The sequence below is a fragment of the Camelina sativa genome, chromosome 9 (assembly GCF_030686135.1).
Source record: "Camelina sativa cultivar CO46 ecotype springtype chromosome 9, ASM3068613v1".
In the NCBI taxonomy this organism is placed as follows: Eukaryota; Viridiplantae; Streptophyta; class Magnoliopsida; order Brassicales; family Brassicaceae; genus Camelina; species Camelina sativa.
Window position 1 is genome coordinate 43,476,316 of NC_141888.1, and position 19,590 is coordinate 43,495,905.

Genomic DNA, 19,590 nt, shown 5'->3' on the forward strand with positions numbered 1-19,590 from the left:
GGTGCACAGGAGAATTTTACCAAATAAACCAAAGTTTAAGAGAATTGTAAATAAAAGCACAAGGAGAATACCGAGATGATGCTGAATTAGAGATTTACTGGGAATGAAGCGTAAGCAATGAGGAGACCCAATTGGATTTAGAAATGAACTTGTTAGAGAGATAACACGAACCTGTTAGAGAGGTAAACATTGACAGACCCTTCGTCGACCGCGGTTTGAAGCGTTGTCACTGATCTGAGGTGGAAGGTTGAATTTGGGTTTGAATTTTAAGTTATTGGTTTGGGCCCAGAGTTGGAAGGAAAATGAATGGTTTTTTTAAAACATATGAGTACACGTGTCAGATATATAGTTAGCCAGGTGTCATGTTTTTAGAAGAAGTTTGAGAAAACCTTCTCTTATTATATAAGATTTTATTGATTGTGCATGTTCCTAGTACTGGAAAACTGAAGTTGAATCGATCACCATAGAGTCTACTCCCTTCTTTACTACTCTGACTATAGTAAGAAAAATGTTAAAAGCCAACGATCAGATTGTGCCGCGAGGAAAAAGCCAAGAACCATTTTTAGCTCATAAATTAATTAGGATTCGTCAAATTTTTTCTTCTGATTTCTATGTTTGTTAACACGGACCATTGTGCATGTTCCTCGTCCTGAGAATCGAAAGGTTGAATCCATAACCGTAGGAAAAACTGTTCCCTCTTTCCAACCGGCCTCCGTAGTAGAAAGTTAGTTGACCAATATAATTAAGGATTGTTATGGCTGATAAATTGAAGGATTTACTTTACAAAATTGGGAGTTTTTTTCCTTCTCTTTTTAGTGTCATGCTCCTTTGACCGCAGAGAACTCCTATAAAGACTGATACAAAATGTGTTAGCTCTCCACAACTCAACTCGCTCAAATCCTAGAAACACACACAAAACAATCACAATGAAGAACACTTCAGTAGTCTCTTTTCTCATCACTCTCATGTTCGCAGCATCAGTCGTCTGCATCCAAGGACAACGACAGGAAGAGGTGAAGGACAGAGACGGAAATCCAGTTAAACTCGGTGAACAATACTTCATCCAGCCTGTGAAGACGGAAAGTAACAGCGGAGGTGGTCTTGTCCCAGCGGCCACTAATATGCGTTCCTTTTGTCCACTTGGCATCACCCAAACACTCATCACACTGCAACGAGTTTTCCAAGTTCTGGGAAGTCGATGTTTCCTCACCGGTTCACAAAGAGCGTAAGATTCTCATCGGTGGTAAACCACAAGAGAAAAATAGTTGGTTTAAGATCGAGAAAGCCGGAGAAGAAGCAGGAGAAAACACTTACAAGTTGACCACCTTAACCGGAACCGTTGGAGCCATCCCAGGGGCTTGGGCTTGGTTAAGCGCACCACAACTAATTATCACCAATGATGATGCTAAGACCTTACTCGTCAAATTCAAAAAGGTTGATGATGTTACTACGGCTGCTACTTCTACTTCTCGGGTTGAGAAGCTAGGTCTAAGGATGTTCCCATTTTACTAGTCAACTAGTAAAAATCATGTAATGTCAAGCCTGAGACTCGTCCATGACCAAATATATTAGTGGGTTGAGAAAATACCCGCGCACATATGTTCTTATCTTTCATAAATAAATAAAAAATTATATTTTCTATAACTTTAATATGACAATGCTCAAGTGGTTACGTGTTTCTTTGTGAATGTCACTGCAGTCGGCCTTAACTTTAATATAATAGAAGTTATGGCCTCAATATGGTTTTAAAAAAAAAAGAAATTTTCATTTACCACTCCAAATCAACATTTTCTTTCACGGAAGGCAAACTCAAAAAAGCTTTCCAGGTTTTAGCCATCTAGTAAAAATAAGACAACTATACTCTGTAACTGACCAATTAGACTTTAGTTTCATTACCCCTTAAGAAAACTAGAAAGAGAGAGAGAAGAACATGAAGTTCACCATCTCACTAAGTAAAAATTAGGGAACTTGGATAAAATTAGTAGTTAGTCTATTTAATCCGGTGAGTTTGGGTGTGTAAAATTCCGGCGAGTTGGATGTGTACAATTCCGGTGTGTTAGAAGATTCAGTGAGTTTGGATGTGTATAATTCCAGCGAGAAAAAGAAGTGGAGGAAATTTTCGGTGAGTTTTGGGGTGTAGAACTCTGGTGAGAAGAAGATGAGGAAATTTTTGATGTGTATGGGTGTGTAGAACTCTGGCGAGAAGAAGAAAATGAGAAAATTTCCGGTGAACAACAACGACAATATTAACTAGGGTTGCAGAAGAAGATATGTTGAAGATGACTACAAAATTACAATAATATCTGTAATTTACTTTGAGACCATTCGTACGTTGTTTCACTTCATCTATATCTCTCTATTTGAAATCTTGTCTTCTTCCCATGAATTTACAACCTAAGCCCTCTTTTTAATTTTCTTCATATGTTGTTATTTAACATGGACCATTGTATTTGTACATGTTCTTAACGAAGTTTGAATCGATTACCTTTATATTCTAAACCTCTCTTTTCAACCACCATCACTGTTAGTGTTAGTAAGACAGTTAGAAAACCAAGGATTAAATTGTGACGTGAGGAAAAGCCTAGTAAATTTTAAGTGTTTGGTATTTTGGGCTAAATAACATATATCAGATCAACAGGTAACAATTTAGTTAGCACTGTGCGTTTTATGTATAATCTACTCTAGCTAGTTATTAATTACAAGAAGGGTTTAGACGATAGTTCACTACTAATCATGAATTAAAATGATCTCTGCTTCCTCTTTCCATGGATTCCCTATCAGGTGTGAAATCTCCCAGTCCGGACCCTCCAGATCTACTTGTGAACTATCGTCACTTCTTTATTTTCTTATCGGAAAAGAGTCGTTGCGGAGATCATTTTAATTCATGATTTAGTTTTAGCAGCTTGTTTAAATTAACAAAAATACACATTCTTTAATTTGGTGATCCATGGAGCTGTTCGTCATATTCAAATGTGATGTTGGTAGTTAGATTACTTGATCATCCTTGTTTAAATCAACAAAAATACATATTCTTTGGTTATCAGTCATATTCAAATTAATGTGATGTTGGTAGTTAGATCCGATGGATTGAGCATCATTTGTAGGATTAGATATAAAATATTTTCTAATGATGATGTAATAAATAACAAAAATTAACAGGTCAACTTGTGCCTAGAGATGTTGGTAATCATTCTATACGTTGAATCACTCATCCTTTTCTATTTGTCTGAAATCTTATCTTCTTCCCGCTTATTATTTGATATTAATTGCTATATAAATTTGTTAACATGGACATTGTGCATGTTCCTCGACCCTCGTGTTGAAATTTTAAGTTTGAATCGATTACCATAGTCTAAACCCCTCTTTTCAACCCTCACTATAGTAGAAAGATAGACATTAAGGACCCATCACAAGAATGATCAGAATGTGACCGTGCCGAAATAAGCCAAATTAACAATTATAGCTGACAATTTTAGGTTTTACTCAACCAAATGGCAGTTTGTTATCTCTTTTTTTACTGCCATGCTCGATTTAACTGCATGAGAACTCCTATAAATACCGATACAAAATGTTCTTGTGTTCCACAACTCAAACCCCTCAGAAAAGTAAACATTAAATCCTTAAAAACACAAAACCATCAAAATGAATAAACCTTCAGTGGTCTCTTTTCTCATCACTCTCCTGTTAGCTGCAGCTGTCTGCATCCAAGGAGGCGAACCGGTGAAGGAAACTGTTGGAAATTATCTTAAAACCGATCAACAATACTACATCCAGCCAGTCAATACCAACTTCCCCGGAGGTGGTCTTGTCCCAGCCCCCCCCTACACTTTTTTCCTTATGTCCACTTGGCATCGTCCAAACAGCACTTGATTACATACCAGGCGTACCCGTTAGCTTCTCAACTCCAAACGCAATCATGGAAACAACCATTTCCACAGATGATTATGTAAACATTGAGTTTAAGTCCAAAATTTGGTTCTGCGATAAGTTTTCCAAGTTTTGGAAAGTCGATGAATCCTCATCAGCTGCCGAAGAGCCTTCCATTCTCGTTGGTGGTACAAAGCAGGAACAAAATAGCTGGTTTAAGATTGAGAATGCCGGAGAAGGAGCCGAAGCAAACACCTACAAGCTGACAAGCTTTGCCGGACCTGTTGGAACTAAGCTAGGAACTTTCAAGGTACCACAACTAGTTGTCACCAATGATAAGGCTAAAACCTTACTCGTCAAATTCAAAAAGGTTGATGAAGTGACTACCACTACTTCTACTTCACGCATTGAGAAATTAGGTCTAGGAATGTTCCCTTTCTACTAGTCAACTGGTCACAATCATATGGCCAAAAATAATTGGTTGAGATAATACCCACATGCAAGTTTCTACTTTCCATAAATAAAATAAAGTTATCCTTTCCAGCGCTTGTTATCATGTTATGAGTTTATGACTATGCATACATTGGCCGTGATTGTCAATGAGCATGCTAACGAGAAAAATAATAATATAACTTCACGAAAATATTAACAAAAATACAATTTTTTGAAATTAATTATGATAGAAATATAAGAATGAATATTCAACATATCAAGTATGAGTTAATTAATATATGTTGGGTGATTTTAGGTGAATATACATATTAAAAAAAAAATTATAGCACTATATGTATCAAAATTAAGAAATTAAAGTGATTAAAGGAAAAAGAAAAAAAGATTTTTGGTGTTTAGGAGAAAAGAGTCATGAGTGAGACTGGCAATTGAGGCTTGAAAGGTAGATGCACGTACGTGCAGAGATTTGGATCTATGTTGCCACGCCTGCTTGGCGATTGGAGGCTTGAGAGATAGCTAGAACAGCGGCTGAAGTCCGGTGGTGGCAGCGGATGGTGGCCGCACTGCCGTTTGATTGTGGTGGTGGCCATGGAAGAAAGAATCGTGAGGATGAGAAAGACTCAAAGAGGAGAAGCTTGATACAAATGTAAAGCTGTCATAGATGCATAAAATAGAAATATCACCCTAATTTACAGAAAATTAGGTTATTCAGTGCAATTTCCTATATACAGTACTGTATGTTCTCTCTATTCTCTCTACGAAAATTTATTGCTATAGCTTGTAAATCTATAATATACAAAAATAATTATTAAAAAAAACTTTGTTATTCTTTCACATCCAATCAGTAAAGCATATCTAATATATATATTAAAAAAAACCTCCAAAAACTGATCTACAAAGTCACGTATTATATCATAATTTTTTGTATGGTATTTTTCAGAACCGTTTATTACAGAATTGATCATATGATCCAAGTATAGCACATCCTATAGTTTTAAGAAATGGTAATAATTAACATCCATTTCAGGAATAATTAAATCCCTTAAGTGGTTAAGTGTCCCTTTGTGGAATGTCACTGGAGCAATATCACAAGTATATGCGGTTAGCTGTTAGGGGATGTCGTAAGTGTTAAATAGGATACACTTATAATTGTACTTGTAGACTATACATATATAGTTAATTAGTGTTAATGTGTTATGCTAACCTTTTCCTTCTATTTCTTGATTCTTGTCACTTTCTTGTTATACAAAAACTGAAAATTCATTATAGGGAATTTCTTTAGTACTGGAACAACCGTCACTTATTTATTATTTTGTGAGAAAAAAAGTCGTTGTGGAAATCATTCTTAGTTTTGTAGCATGGATACTATTGTGCATGTCCCTCGTGCTGAAAATCGAAGTTTGAATCGATTCACGAGTAGAAAATTAGAACCAAGCTAGAATCAGAATGTGACATCTGTGAGAAGTTACGCAGAGGGCCAGGGAGGATGTTACATTTATACTAGTAAAAATCATGTAACGCAAAGCCTGATGAGACTCGTATGGCCAAAAATAATGAGTTGAGAATTGAAATAATGCAGCACGCATGTTTTTATCTTCCATATATATTATAAAATTATGTGTTTTTTTCTTCTCATGAGAATAAGTTCTATGGCTAAGTGCTTGTGCTTAGTTATACTTTCTGATAAATTCATACTTTTGGTTGGCAGGTTTCATTTTTAGTTTTCGATTCTTTTTAAAAAATTAATAGAGAATGTCAAATGTGGCCAGAAACAGAGATGTTGAGGATCATTTCGTGCGTTGGTTAACTCAACCGTATGTATCTGATCTCGTCTTGTGAAACCTCGTCTTCCTCCCATTTATTGATCGTCGTTTTTTTCCCTGCTATGCGTATTATTAGTTAACTTGGCCATTCACTACAAGAAAACATTACCAGTTTTGACGAAGTTTCCGACCGACATATACAAACCGTTAAGCGATGTGAGTAAAAAATGGTTGGTAATCGGTTGGAAATTAGCGACACATTCATATGGTTGGAATACGGTCGGAAATTACCAATGAAACTACTGGCAAATATATCCGTTGGTAAAGGCCGTCTGTTTTACAACCAATTTCCGAGGGATTTTAAACTCGGTCGATAAACAGTCGGTTTTAAGTGACTGGTTTAACCGTCGGTATACGACTATATATAGAATTATCGGACTCGAGGATCATACTGGAGTTTGGATAGATTCTGAAGAAGGTATTGAACAAGTTGTTGTTGATTACTTCAATCAGCTCTTTGCTACAAACACTATCGATAAAGATTTTCTTGTTCTCCAGGATGTTCCCGAGCTGGTTTCAAATTAGATGAATGTGTGCTTGACAAGATAAGTCTCGACTGCAGAAGTGAAGAAGGCACTCTTTGAGATGAATCCAATGAAGGCCCATGGTCCATATGGCATGACAACTTTATTTTATCAGAAATTCTGGTCAATTATCATTTCAGATCTAATCTCCACAATTCAAGCTTTTTCTCCTCAGGAAACCTGGATCCAAGCCTAAACAGAACCAACATCTGTCTGGTTGCAAAAGCAGAACGTCCTAGTGTGATGTCAGGTTTCCGTCCCATTAGTCTTTGCAATGTTGGTTACAAAATCATCTCAAAAGTGCTATCAAATAGACTTAAAGAAGATTCTCCCATCCTTGATCTCAGAGACTCAGTCCGCCTTTGTGGCGAGAAGATTAATTACAGATAATATCCTCATAGCTCAGAAAAACTTCCATGCTCTTCGCTCTAACCCTACTTGTAGAGAGAACTTCATGGCCATCAAGACAGATATGAGCAAATAGACCTAGGATTCTAAACTGAAATTTAGACAAATCGGTTTGGGTTTTTTAATTGATTAAACCGATCATAATGAGTTTCATTTAGGATCGGTTAACCAAGATTTTTGGTTCAATTTTCCCAAACCGAACGGTTTACCGAAGAACAAAAAACCCTAAACTCCTAATATCACAACTAGTCCAGCCGCCGACCATTCACTTCCTTCTTCTTCATCTTTCTTCCATTACTTCATCATCATCATTCTTCTTCTTATTCATCATCATCATCATTCTTCTTTTCTTCTTTCTTCTTTCTTCTTTCTTCTAATTCAATTCATAACAATCATCTTCTTCTTCGAATCATCATCCTTCATAAACATCATTATTTTTTTCGTCTTCGAGTCATTCTTCTTTGATTCTTCATCCTTCTTCATCTTATATACCGCGATCTCCCCTTTACAGATCTCGGCACTAGTGTTTCTCAAATTTCGCCGCTGGCCGTCTTTCCACATCTCGTCGTTGATGTCTTCGTCATTCATCACTAGAATAACAAAACAAAAAAACTAAGTTTATTTTTTTTTTGTTAATGGGCCTTTGTGTTTTCTGTAGACAAAGCCAAAAGCTCAATTTACGAAATATTTTTTAGCCCTACAATACTAAACCAAATATCCGAATTACAATAACCAAAATAACCGTCTCCGAACCAAAATTTTATTCGGTTAGATTCGGAACAATTTTCAATTTTTAAATAAACCAAGAGTTTGCCCTAATATTTTCCTCTCAGGCACTATTACCGAGGCGCCGCTACAACCTCTTCTCCCCGACGCCGGTAGAGCTCCGGCTCGCCGGCGTCGGGTTCTCTCAGTTCTCTTAAGCTATGTTCTCTTCTACGACATCCTCTGTTCCTTGGTTCCATCGTTCCTTGATTTTCCCGGAGTTCCCTCAAGATTTTGGATCTCGAATCCGAGCATGCTTCAGCTTCATTCTCCCCCTCCTTTGCCTCAGTTTCTGGTGAATCGTCTCGACGGGCCTGCTCCTTCGTGGTCCCAGCCACGAGATGTTCCCTCTGAAACCACTAAACGCCCCAATTGTCTCGGCTTCCACCGGTCTTACCGCCTCTTAACACTGTCAACTGCAACAACTCTCCGATCCTTGGAATCTTTTCCTCTCACCAAGTGGTTTTCTTGGCTGAGTTTGGACGGGAGCTCTGTTTTGACAATGGAGCCGACGAAGACTTTAACGGTGAAACCCACATCCTTGATGCTCTCTAGCACACCATTGATACCGCTCTGTTCCAGGTTCGATTCTCACTCTTTACCCAACTCCCTGGTTCGTAGGATATCTTGGTCAAATGCGTTGCTCCTGAACTGGAATATGCTTAGATCTGCTAAAGCTGCTTTGAACCCAAACTGGTTAGACCCTTGTGTCACCTGGTTGTTTGGTTGTACTCGACTAGAAGTTTCTGAGTGTAGAATCTTCGTCCTCAGAACTGATTGTGATAAAGCTAGTTCAAGCTCAAATTGTTTAGCATCGAGTTTCTCTACTTGGTCAAGTCGGGGTCTCCTCGGTAGTAGAGTCTCGATCTCTTCGGTTTGGCATGACATCTTTTTGTGTCGAGGAAAGTTGTTTAATTTGGTATGGAGGACTGCATTACAGAGCTATATCTTTAACCCTGACCCGTCTCTCTGGCGATTCATAATGCTTGCATCCAAAGCTCCTAATTGCTGCATATCACCAATCTCTCAACTTTTTCAGCCCCAACGTTTAACCAGGCTTAAACTCGGCATTATGATTCCACCTCTGCAGAGTGGGGATTACCGATGTTTAGCCAGTTTGTTTTCTACATCACTTCCTTGTTATAAGCTCTCTAAATTGTGTATCATCTACTTATTGAAGCTCCCGCATATTGGCTTAAAGAGTAGTGGCATTATGATCACCATTCCAAGGAGTGGTGGTTACCACAACCTCTTCAAGTTTCTCCCTCTCAGCCTTAAAACCGCAACCATCCTTGCAGTGAGCGGTAATCAGAGCATTCTTAATCCTGCTCACACCTTTGACAAAGCTCTACTTCGTGTAGATTGGCTCATTTCGATGAGACCTTTAGCTTTGCTTGCTTCATCGCCATACAGTCTTCGAATCAAGACCTTGGCCACCTTCCCTTCCAATGATTCACTCTTGGAAGCTGCATTGATATGTTTTGATCTCACAGGCTCCAGCTTGCTTTTCAGCATTTGGTCCATAGCTCTCAATACCCATATATCTCTTGCTTTTATTAATCCTTGTACTCTTACTGCCTTTGTGTTTGGGGTATGCCCTCTTATGTTATTTATGATTTTCAACCTGCTTTGTATGTTATACTCTATCTAATGGAATGGAAGCATATGTTGTGTTCAAAAAAAATAAAAAAATAAATAAAAATAAATAAACCAAAAACCGAATTTTCCAATCGGACGGAAGTCGCATGTCTATGAGCAAAGCATATGATAAAATCGAATGAGATTTTCTCAGAGTCCTAATGACCAAACTTGGCTTCTCTCCGCGCCGTGGATCCAATGGATCATGGCTTGTGTAAAGTTTGTGACCTATCAAGTTCTCTTTCTTCATATTGTTTGTTAACATGGACCAATGTGCATTTTCCTCGTGCTTAAATCGAAGTTTTTGAAGAGTCTAAGATGAAAGTGGGAATCGATAACCGAAGTAGTCGTGTTTACAGTGAAATTAATTCTGATATACTTACTAACCATATTTAATTAGTTATTGCTCTCTCTTTTAAAAACAACGTTTAGTGCTCTCTAATATTAGGCTTATGGTGGTCCTTAAATTTTTTTTTTTTTTTTTTGTCAACTTCTTACATTTTTTTTTTGTTGGAAGGTTATTTCTTTTCAGTTCTCAAATTCGATTACGAAAGGAGTTGTTGTGTTGTTTAATTACAGTCATATCGGTTATATATGTAAAAACTCTTTAAAACAAAAAGAAAAGAAAAATAGAGTCAATTATTACAATTGAAAAACATGTTATGACATACGAATTTAACGATGAAAGTTACTCCCTCTGTCTTGATAAATTGATGTTTTGAGATAATTTTTTGTTCCACAAAACTAATTTTCTACCATTTTGAAGTAATTTAAGTTAATAATTTGTAAATTTCAAAAATAGTCATTAAAAATACTTAAATTTCTAAATTGTTATTGGTCTAAAATTAAATAATATTTTTTAGTGAAAGAAAATAATGTATTTAAAATTATTAATCAATATTTTTTTAAAATGTGTATAATTCAATTTAGGAATAAAACGCACAAGTGGTTACGTGTTGTCCGCATCATTGGATCAAGAAGTCTAATACTGGTAGATTATGCATATGGCAAATTTTACGATCTGCCATTTTCTTCCATCTCTTGATTCATTTCGCTTGCTGGTTATACAAAAACTGAATTTTCAATATAGCGAATTTCTTTAGTAGTGAACTATCGTCACTCTTTATTATCTTGACGGATAAGAGTCGTTGCGGAGATCATTTTAATTCATGATTTTGTTTTAGCAGCTTGTTTAAATTAACAAAAATACACATTCTTTAATTTGGTGATCCATGGAGCTTTTCATAATATTCAAATGTGATGTTGGTAGTTAGATTACTTGATCATCCTTGTTTAAACTAACAAAAATACATATTCTTTTGGTTATCAGTCATATTCAAATTAATGTGATGTTGATAGTTACATTGGATTGAGCATCATTTGTAGGATTAGATATAAAATATTTTCTAATGATGATGTAATAAATAACAAAAATTAACAGGTCAACTTGTGCCTAGAGATGTTGGTAATCATTCTATACGTTGAATCACTCATCCTTTTCTATTTGTCTGAAATCTTATCTTCTTCCCGCTTATTATTTGATATTAATTGCTATATAATTTGTTAACATGGACATTGTGCATGTTCCTCGACCCTCGTGTTGAAATTTTAAGTTTGAATCGATTAACATAGTCTAAACCCCTCTTTTCAACCCTCACTATAGTAGAAAGATAGACATTAAGGACCCATCACAAGAATGATCAGAATGTGACCGTGCCGAAATAAGCCAAATTAACAATTATAGCTGACAATTTTAGGTTTTACTCAACCAAATGGCAGTTTGTTATCTCTTTTTTACTGCCATGCTCGATTTAACTGCATGAGAACTCCTATAAATACCGATACAAAATGTTCTTGTTTTCCAGAACTCAAACCCCTCAGAAAAGTAAACATTAAATCCTTAAAAAACACAAAACCATCAAAATGAATAAACCTTCAGTGGTCTCTTTTCTCATCACTCTCCTGTTAGCTGCAGCTGTCTGCATCCAAGGAGGCGAACCGGTGAAGGAAACTGTTGGAAATTATCTTAAAACCGATCAACAATACTACATCCAGCCAGTCAATACCAACTTCCCCGGAGGTGGTCTTGTCCCAGCCCCCCCTACACTTTTTTCCTTATGTCCACTTGGCATCGTCCAAACAGCACTTGATTACATACCAGGCGTACCCGTTAGCTTCTCAACTCCAAACGCAATCATGGAAACAACCATTTCCACAGATGATTATGTAAACATTGAGTTTAAGTCCAAAATTTGGTTCTGCGATAAGTTTTCCAAGTTTTGGAAAGTCGATGAATCCTCATCAGCTGCCGAAGAGCCTTCCATTCTCGTTGGTGGTACAAAGCAGGAACAAAATAGCTGGTTTAAGATTGAGAATGCCGGAGAAGGAGCCGAAGCAAACACCTACAAGCTGACAAGCTTTGCCGGACCTGTTGGAACTAAGCTAGGAACTTTCAAGGTACCACAACTAGTTGTCACCAATGATAAGGCTAAAACCTTACTCGTCAAATTCAAAAAGGTTGATGAAGTGACTACCACTACTTCTACTTCACGCATTGAGAAATTAGGTCTAGGAATGTTCCCTTTCTACTAGTCAACTGGTCACAATCATGTAAAAAAAAGCCTGAGGCTCGTCCATATGGCCAAAAATAATGGGTTGAGATAATACCCACATGCAAGTTTCTACTTTCCATAAATAAAATAAAGTTATCCTTTCCAGCGCTTGTTATCATGTTATGAGTTTATGACTATGCATACATTGGCCGTGATTGTCAATGAGCATGCTAACGAGAAAAATAATAATATAACTTCACGAAAATATTAACAAAAATACAATTTTTTGAAATTAATTATGATAGAAATATAAGAATGAATATTCAACATATCAAGTATGAGTTAATTAATATATGTTGGGTGATTTTAGGTGAATATACATATTAAAAAAAAAAATTATAGCACTATATGTATCAAAATTAAGAAATTAAAGTGATTAAAGGAAAAAGAAAAAAAGATTTTTGGTGTTTAGGAGAAAAGAGTCATGAGTGAGATTGGCAATTGGAGGCTTGAAAGGTAGATGCACGTACGTGCAGAGATTTGGATCTATGTTGCCACGCCTGCTTGGCGATTGGAGGCTTGAGAGATAGCTAGAACAGCGGCTGAAGTCCGGTGGTGGCAGCGGATGGTGGCCGCACTGCCGTTTGATTGTGGTGGTGGCCATGGAAGAAAGAATCGTGAGGATGAGAAAGACTCAAAGAGGAGAAGCTTGATACAAATGTAAAGCTGTCATAGATGCATAAAATAGAAATATCACCCTAATTTACAGAAAATTAGGTTATTCAGTGCAATTTCCTATATACAGTACTGTATGTTCTCTCTATTCTCTCTCTATTCTCTCTACGAAAATTTATTGGTATAGCTTGTAAATCTACAATATATAAAATAATTTATAATTATAAAGAAAAACGTTGTCATTCTTTCACATTCAATCAGTAAAGTATCTAATATATATATAAAAAAACCTCCAAAAAACTGATCTACAAAGTCACGTATTATATCATAATTTTTTGTATGGTATTTTTCAGAACCGTTTATTACAGAATTAATCATATGATCTCATAATACTTACTTAGCAAACTCCCAAAAAACAAAAAAAAAGTTGAGAGAGAGAATCAACTTCACAAATTGGCTTCTTTGCGTACTGATATCGATAATCACAGATAATATGATCTATAGGACTTGGACTTTTTTTGTTGGAAGGTTATTATATATTTGTATCCTCCAATTCGATTGCAAAGGGAGTTGTTGTATTGTTTAATTACATCGATCGTTAAATCCAAGTAAAGCACATCTTAAAAATTTAATAGTATAAATGTTGGTTAATGCAAATTATATATATCTTCTCCAATGGTACAACCCATGAGGGGTTTTTAAGAAATATTTTCTTGAAAATAAAGTTTGGTGTTTTGAAGTTTAGACAAGTGAATTTGGTGTTTAAAGTGTTCATAAGCACATCTTCTTCATGTGTAAACAGAGATGGGTTGTACCATTGGATATTCACATGCACATCTTCCCCTGAATTATTTGATATTGCTATATATATTTATTTATTTTTTGTTATAGAGTATTCAATTTTATAATAGGTACCAATTCTATTTCCAGATTTAGGCCCATTAGAGCATCATTAGTCATCGATACTCTTAAAGATACTCATAATTAAAAATAGAATAATAATCAAAAAGCAAACAAAAAGGTGAGAAGCGATTCTCTAGGAAGCATTTTAAGAATCGTTCCTCTTACATAAGCCAATGTATGATTGGTCAATTTTCTTTTTACACATTTATGATTTAAATATATAATAATATTTAATTAAAATAATTAAAATATATTATTTTGAGTAACGATGAGCGTTACTGTCAGTATTGATGGTCTTACAATCCTAATAGGACCTAAACCACATACATCAAACTAAGCAAAACCTAAAACCAAACTTAACTCAGATTTATTCACGAACCGAAATTGAACTGGTCGCTCTTTTACTCTAATCCCCAACTGAAGAACACAGTTGAAGCCGCCGTCCATAGAATTGTAGATGCTCATCGGAATAGGGCCTCCGGTAAGCCTGGACGACGCGAGTCAAACGAAGATGGTGATCCAGATCTGTTGCCATCCCGCCACCAGCTTTGAGGAGGAAGAAGAGAGCTGAGCTTCTATTGTCGAGGAGATTCAGACTCATATGTGAGAGAGAAAGGCAGTAGGGAGTAGATCTAGAAACCTTTGACGGTAGCTTAGCTCCTCCTAGCCGTAGACGACCTCCCCCATTGAACGATGTCCCTGAAAATCTAACATGGGCATTGTGCATGTTAGCATGTTAGTAGGGAGTAGAGCCGAGCTGCTATATATATATATATATATATATATCTGTTAACATGGGCATTGTGCATGTTCCTCGTGCTGAAAATCTAAGTTTGAATCAATTACCATAGTCTAAACCCTGACATTACGGACCCATCACAAGAATGATCAGAATGTGACGTGCGGAAAAATTGTCTGCCCACGTACGTTGAATTGTACTTATATAACATGATATTTTTATCACTTGTCCTTCATTAAAATAGAATTGTCTGCCACTCATTTGTTTTCCCTGTTAGAGTGTGGTGAAAATTAATTTCTGTTCTTGCTTTAATAAGTTGTTTCAAAGAAAACGGTGGGCAGAAAGAGAGATGTATTCTTAGTTTTGTGGCCGGTTGGTTCACACATCCCTATCTTTCTGATTGAAAACTTGTCTTTTACCCATCAATTATTTGATAATCCTTTATATATATATATATATATATATATATATGTTTAGTTAGCATGGATACTATTGTGCATGTCCCTCGTGCTGAAAATCGAAGTTTGAATCGATTCACGAGTAGAAAATTAGAACCAAGCTAGAATCAAAATGTGACATCTGTGAGAATTAAGTTACGCTAAGGGCCAGGGAGGATCTGTTACATTTATACTAATAAAAATCATGTAACGCAAAGCCTGATGAGACTCGTTCATGGACAAAAATAATGAGTTGAGAATTGAAATAACACAGCACGCGTGTTTTTATGTTCCATAAAATAAAATTAAGTGTTTTTTCTGTTGCCTTATGAGAATAAGTTCTATGGCTAAGAACTTAGTTATAGTTGCTGCTAAATTCATTCTTTTGGTTGACATCATTAGGTTTCATTTTTAGTTTTCGATTCTTTTTTAAAAAATTAATAGAGAATGTCAAATGTGGCCATAAACAGAGATGTTGAGGATCATTTCGTGCGTTGCATGGTTAACTCAACCGTACGTATCTGATCTCGTCTTGTCAAAACCTCGTCTCCCTCCCATTTATTGATCCGTCGTTTTTTTCCTGCTATGCGTATTATTAGTTAATTTGGGCCATTGTGCATGTTCCTGGTGCTGGAAAAATGAAGTTGAATTGTTTACCATAGAGTCTACTCCCTTCTTGCAACTCTTACTATAGTAAAAAAACTTAGAAGCCAACGATCAGGGTCTGTGATGAGAGGAAAAAGCCAACAACCACTTTTAGCTGATAAATGAATTAGGTAGACTCATCATTTTTTTTTCTTCTAATTTCTATGTTAGTTAACACGAACGATTGTGCATACTCCTCGTGCTGAGAATTGAAAGCTTGAATCCGTAACCGTAGAGTCTAATTAAGACCACCTCTTTCCACCTCTTTCCAACCCCCACTGATCAACTACTAGTTGATCAACTAGTAGAAAGTTAGTTGGCCAATATAATTAAGGACTAGATAAGTAGTTATAAACCAAAAAGTTAGTATAATTAAGACCACCTCTGATGTGAGGAAAAAACCAATAAGTAGTTATAAATTGAAGGTTTTACTTTACAAAATCGGGAGTTTTTTCCTTATCTTTTTACTCTCATGTTTTTTTTTTTTATCACTAGGATACAACTGGCTAACCCATTAGCTTCTACATGCAGGGAGCGAGACTTGATCCGTAGTTTGATCTGCATATTCTCAGTAGATTTATTATTTGCCACTATGCTATTGTCACTACCTTATGTTGGTTAACTCAACCGTATCTCTCGTCTTGTGAAAACCTCGCCTTCCTCCCATTTTATTGATCATTGCTTTTTTTCCAGCTATGCGTATTATTAGTTAACTTGGGCCATTGTGCATTTTCCTGGTGCTAGAAAAATGAAGTTGATGAATCGATTACCATAGAGTCTACTCCCTTCTTTACTACTCTGACTATAGTAAGAAAAATGTTAGAAGCCAACGATCAGATTGTGCCGCGAGGCAAAAGCCAATAACCATTTTTAGCTCATAAATTAATTAGGTAGGATTCATCAATTTTTTTCTTCTGATTTCTATGTTAGTTAACACGGGCCTTGTGCATGTTCCTCGTGCTGAGAATCGAAAGCTTGAATCCATAACCGTAGAGTCTAAATAAGACCCCTCTTTCCAATCCTCACCCTAGTAGAAAGTTAGTTGATCAATATAATTAAGGACTATAGTCTGACAAATTGTTATGGCTGATAAATTGGAAGGATTAACTTTACAAAATTGGGAGTTTTTTTCCTTCTCTTTTTAGTGTCATGCTCCTTTGACCAGATAAATTTAGGGTTTTACTCTTTTTACTGTCGTGTCCAGTTTTAACCGCTGAGAATTTCTATTTATACTGATGCAAAATATGTTAGCTCTCCACAACTCAACTCACTGAAATCCTAGAAACACACTTACAAAACAATCAAAATGAAGAAAACTTCAGTAGTCTCTTTTCTCATCACTCTCATGTTCGCAGCATCAGTCGTCTGCATCCAAGGACAACGACAGGAAGAGGTGAAGGACAGAGATGGAAATCCAGTTAAACTCGGTGAACAATACTTCATCCAGCCTGTGAAGACGGAAAGTAACAGCGGAGGTGGTCTTGTCCCAGCGGCCAATAATATGCGTTCCTTTTGTCCACTTGGCATCACCCAAACACTCATTTCGTACCAACCGGGAGTACCGGTTAGCTTCAATTTACCATACGCTCTCATGGAAACCATCGTTAAGACATCTCTAGCTGTAAATATCGAGTTCAAGTCACACATCTGGCCGGTCTGCAACGAGTTTTCCAAGTTCTGGGAAGTCGATGTTTCCTCACCGGCTCACAAAGAGCGTAAGATTCTCATCGGTGGTAAACCACAAGAGAAAAATAGTTGGTTTAAGATCGAGAAAGCCGGAGAAGGAGCAGGAGAAAACACTTACAAGTTGACCACCTTAACCGGAACCGTTGGAGCCATCCCAGGGGCTTGTGCTTGGTTAAGCGCACCACAACTAATTATCACCAATGATGATGCTAAGACCTTACTCGTCAAATTCAAAAAGGTTGATGATGCTACTACGGCTGCTACTTCTACTTCTCGGGTTGAGAAGCTAGGTCTAAGGATGTTCCCATTTTACTAGTCAACTAGTAAAAATCATGTAATGTCGAGACTCGTCCATGACCAAATATAGTGGGTTGAGAAAATACCCGCGCACACATGTTCTTATCTTTCATAAATAAAATAAAATTATATTTTCTATAACTTTAATATGACAATGGTCAAGTGGTTACTTGTTTCTTTGTGAATGTCACTGCAGTCGGCAACAATATCGTCGTACACATATAGTATTGCATATATGTCGTCTGTGTCATTTAGGATATGGTCCACTTCTTGATTCTTTGTCCCTTTCTCGTTATAAAAGTGGATTTACTATTTTTGCCGTAAAATGAGTAAGAAAGAAACAAAATATGGCTAGATTCAGATGAGAACCATTCGTAAACGTTGGTTCACTTCATCCATATCTCTCTGTTTGAAATCTTGTCTTCTTCCCATGAATTTACAGCCTAAGTTGTTATTTAACATGGACCATTGTATTTGTACATGTTCTTAATCAACGAAGTTCGAATCGATTACCTTTAGATTCTAAACCTCTCTTTTCAACCACCATCACTGTTAAGTGTTGGTAGACAGTTAGAAACCAAGGATAAGATTTTGACGTGGGGAAAAAGCTAGTGAATTTAAGGGTTTGGTATTTTGGGCTAAATTGAACAAAATCAGAAAAAGTAGGAAACTTTTGAAATATAATAGAAGTTATGGACTCAATATGGTTTAAAAAAAAAAAGAAATTTTCATTGACCACTCCAAGTCAACATTTTCTTTTACGGGAAGGCAAACTCAAAAAAAGCTTTCCAGGTTTTAGCCACCTAGTAAAAATAAGACAATTATACCCTGTAACTGACCAATTAGACTTTAGTTTCGTTACCCCTTAAGAAAACTAGAAAGAGAGAGAGGAGAACATGAAGTTCACCATCTCACCAAATAAAAATTAGGGAACTTGGGTAAAATTAATAGTTAGTCTACTTAATCCGACGAGTTTGGGTGTGTAAAATTCTGGCGAGTTGGATGTGTATAATTCTGGTGTGTTAGAAGATTCAGTGAGTTTGGATGTGTATAATTCCAGCGAGAAAAAGAAGTGGAGGAAATTTTCGGTGAGTTTTGGGGTGTAGAACTCTGTTGAGAAGAAGATGAGGAAATTTCTGATGTGTATGGGTGTGTAGAACTCTGGCGAGAAGAAGAAAAGGAGAAAATTTCCGGTAAACAACAACGACAATATTAGCTAGGGTTGCAGAAGAAGATATGTTGAAGATGACTATAAAATTACAATAATATCCTTCATTAAAACGGATTTATGGACGTATATTAAGCAAAAGAACGTTATGTACGTACACTAAGCAAAAGAACGTTATGTACGTACACTAATCTCAAGAACGTTATGTATGTACACCAAACTTCAACATACATTAAACAAAAAAAGTTATGTACGTACACCAAACTGTAACATCCATAGCTTATATTTTTGACACCTCTATAATTATGTTCAACGGTGGGTTTGACACCTCTATAACTATGTTCAATGGTGTTTTTATTTGTAATTGTGGGAATACAGTGGGAAAATGTAATATTGCACTTTTTAGTTATACATATCTTTATGTGTGATTGTTTCACTTATCCAGAGCCGGCCCCAAGCTCAAGCTGATGAAGCATGTGCTTGCGGCCATAAAATAATATGTTGATTTTCGGCCCCTAATTTGCATACAAGTTTTGTTAGTGTAGTGGCAAAAGTCACCTAAGAAGAAAATAAGGTCTTGTGTTCGAGCCTTTACACCACCTTTTGTTAACAATTTTTTTTTTCCATTTTTCTGTCCACTAAAAAGTCAGTTTTAACATGGTGTTGGGATTGTGGCCTTAATATGTCGTACATGTTTTGAATGTTTTGTTTGTAAATAACTTGTGTGTGCATATGTACGTACACGTTCATAAATTTGTGTACATACATGTTTTGAATGTTTTATTTGTAAACAAAACATATAAAAAAATGTTAATATTAATACAAATTATTTTTATGTGTACGTACATATGAACACAAATTATTACTATGTGCGTACATGGTAATTGTAATATTTGAAACTGTTTTAAACAACAAGATTAAGAATTAAAAATATAGATATATAATTTAAAAACATAGAAAATAGAACTTAAAAGATAAAGAAAATTAAAATTAACTTAAATTACAAAAAAAAT

At 36.1% G+C, this 19,590-nt stretch overlaps 4 pseudogenes across 2 annotated transcripts; all 4 read left to right on the top strand.

The window, feature by feature from the left end:
* Positions 1 to 871: 871 nt before the first annotated feature.
* On the top strand, positions 872 to 1,644 carry LOC147939454 (kunitz trypsin inhibitor 2 pseudogene; annotated as a pseudogene).
* Positions 1,645 to 3,576: 1,932 nt separating this feature from the next.
* On the top strand, positions 3,577 to 4,410 carry LOC104712828 (kunitz trypsin inhibitor 2 pseudogene; annotated as a pseudogene).
* A 6,911-nt stretch (positions 4,411 to 11,321) lies between these two features.
* On the top strand, positions 11,322 to 12,192 carry LOC104712830 (kunitz trypsin inhibitor 2 pseudogene; annotated as a pseudogene). The gene has a single exon (XR_015566721.1). The product of XR_015566721.1 is annotated as a kunitz trypsin inhibitor 2 pseudogene (transcript).
* A 3,657-nt stretch (positions 12,193 to 15,849) lies between these two features.
* LOC104712831 (kunitz trypsin inhibitor 2 pseudogene) lies at positions 15,850 to 17,550 on the top strand (annotated as a pseudogene). Its single transcript, XR_015566722.1, has one exon. The product of XR_015566722.1 is annotated as a kunitz trypsin inhibitor 2 pseudogene (transcript).
* The last annotated feature ends 2,040 nt before the right edge of the window (positions 17,551 to 19,590 follow it).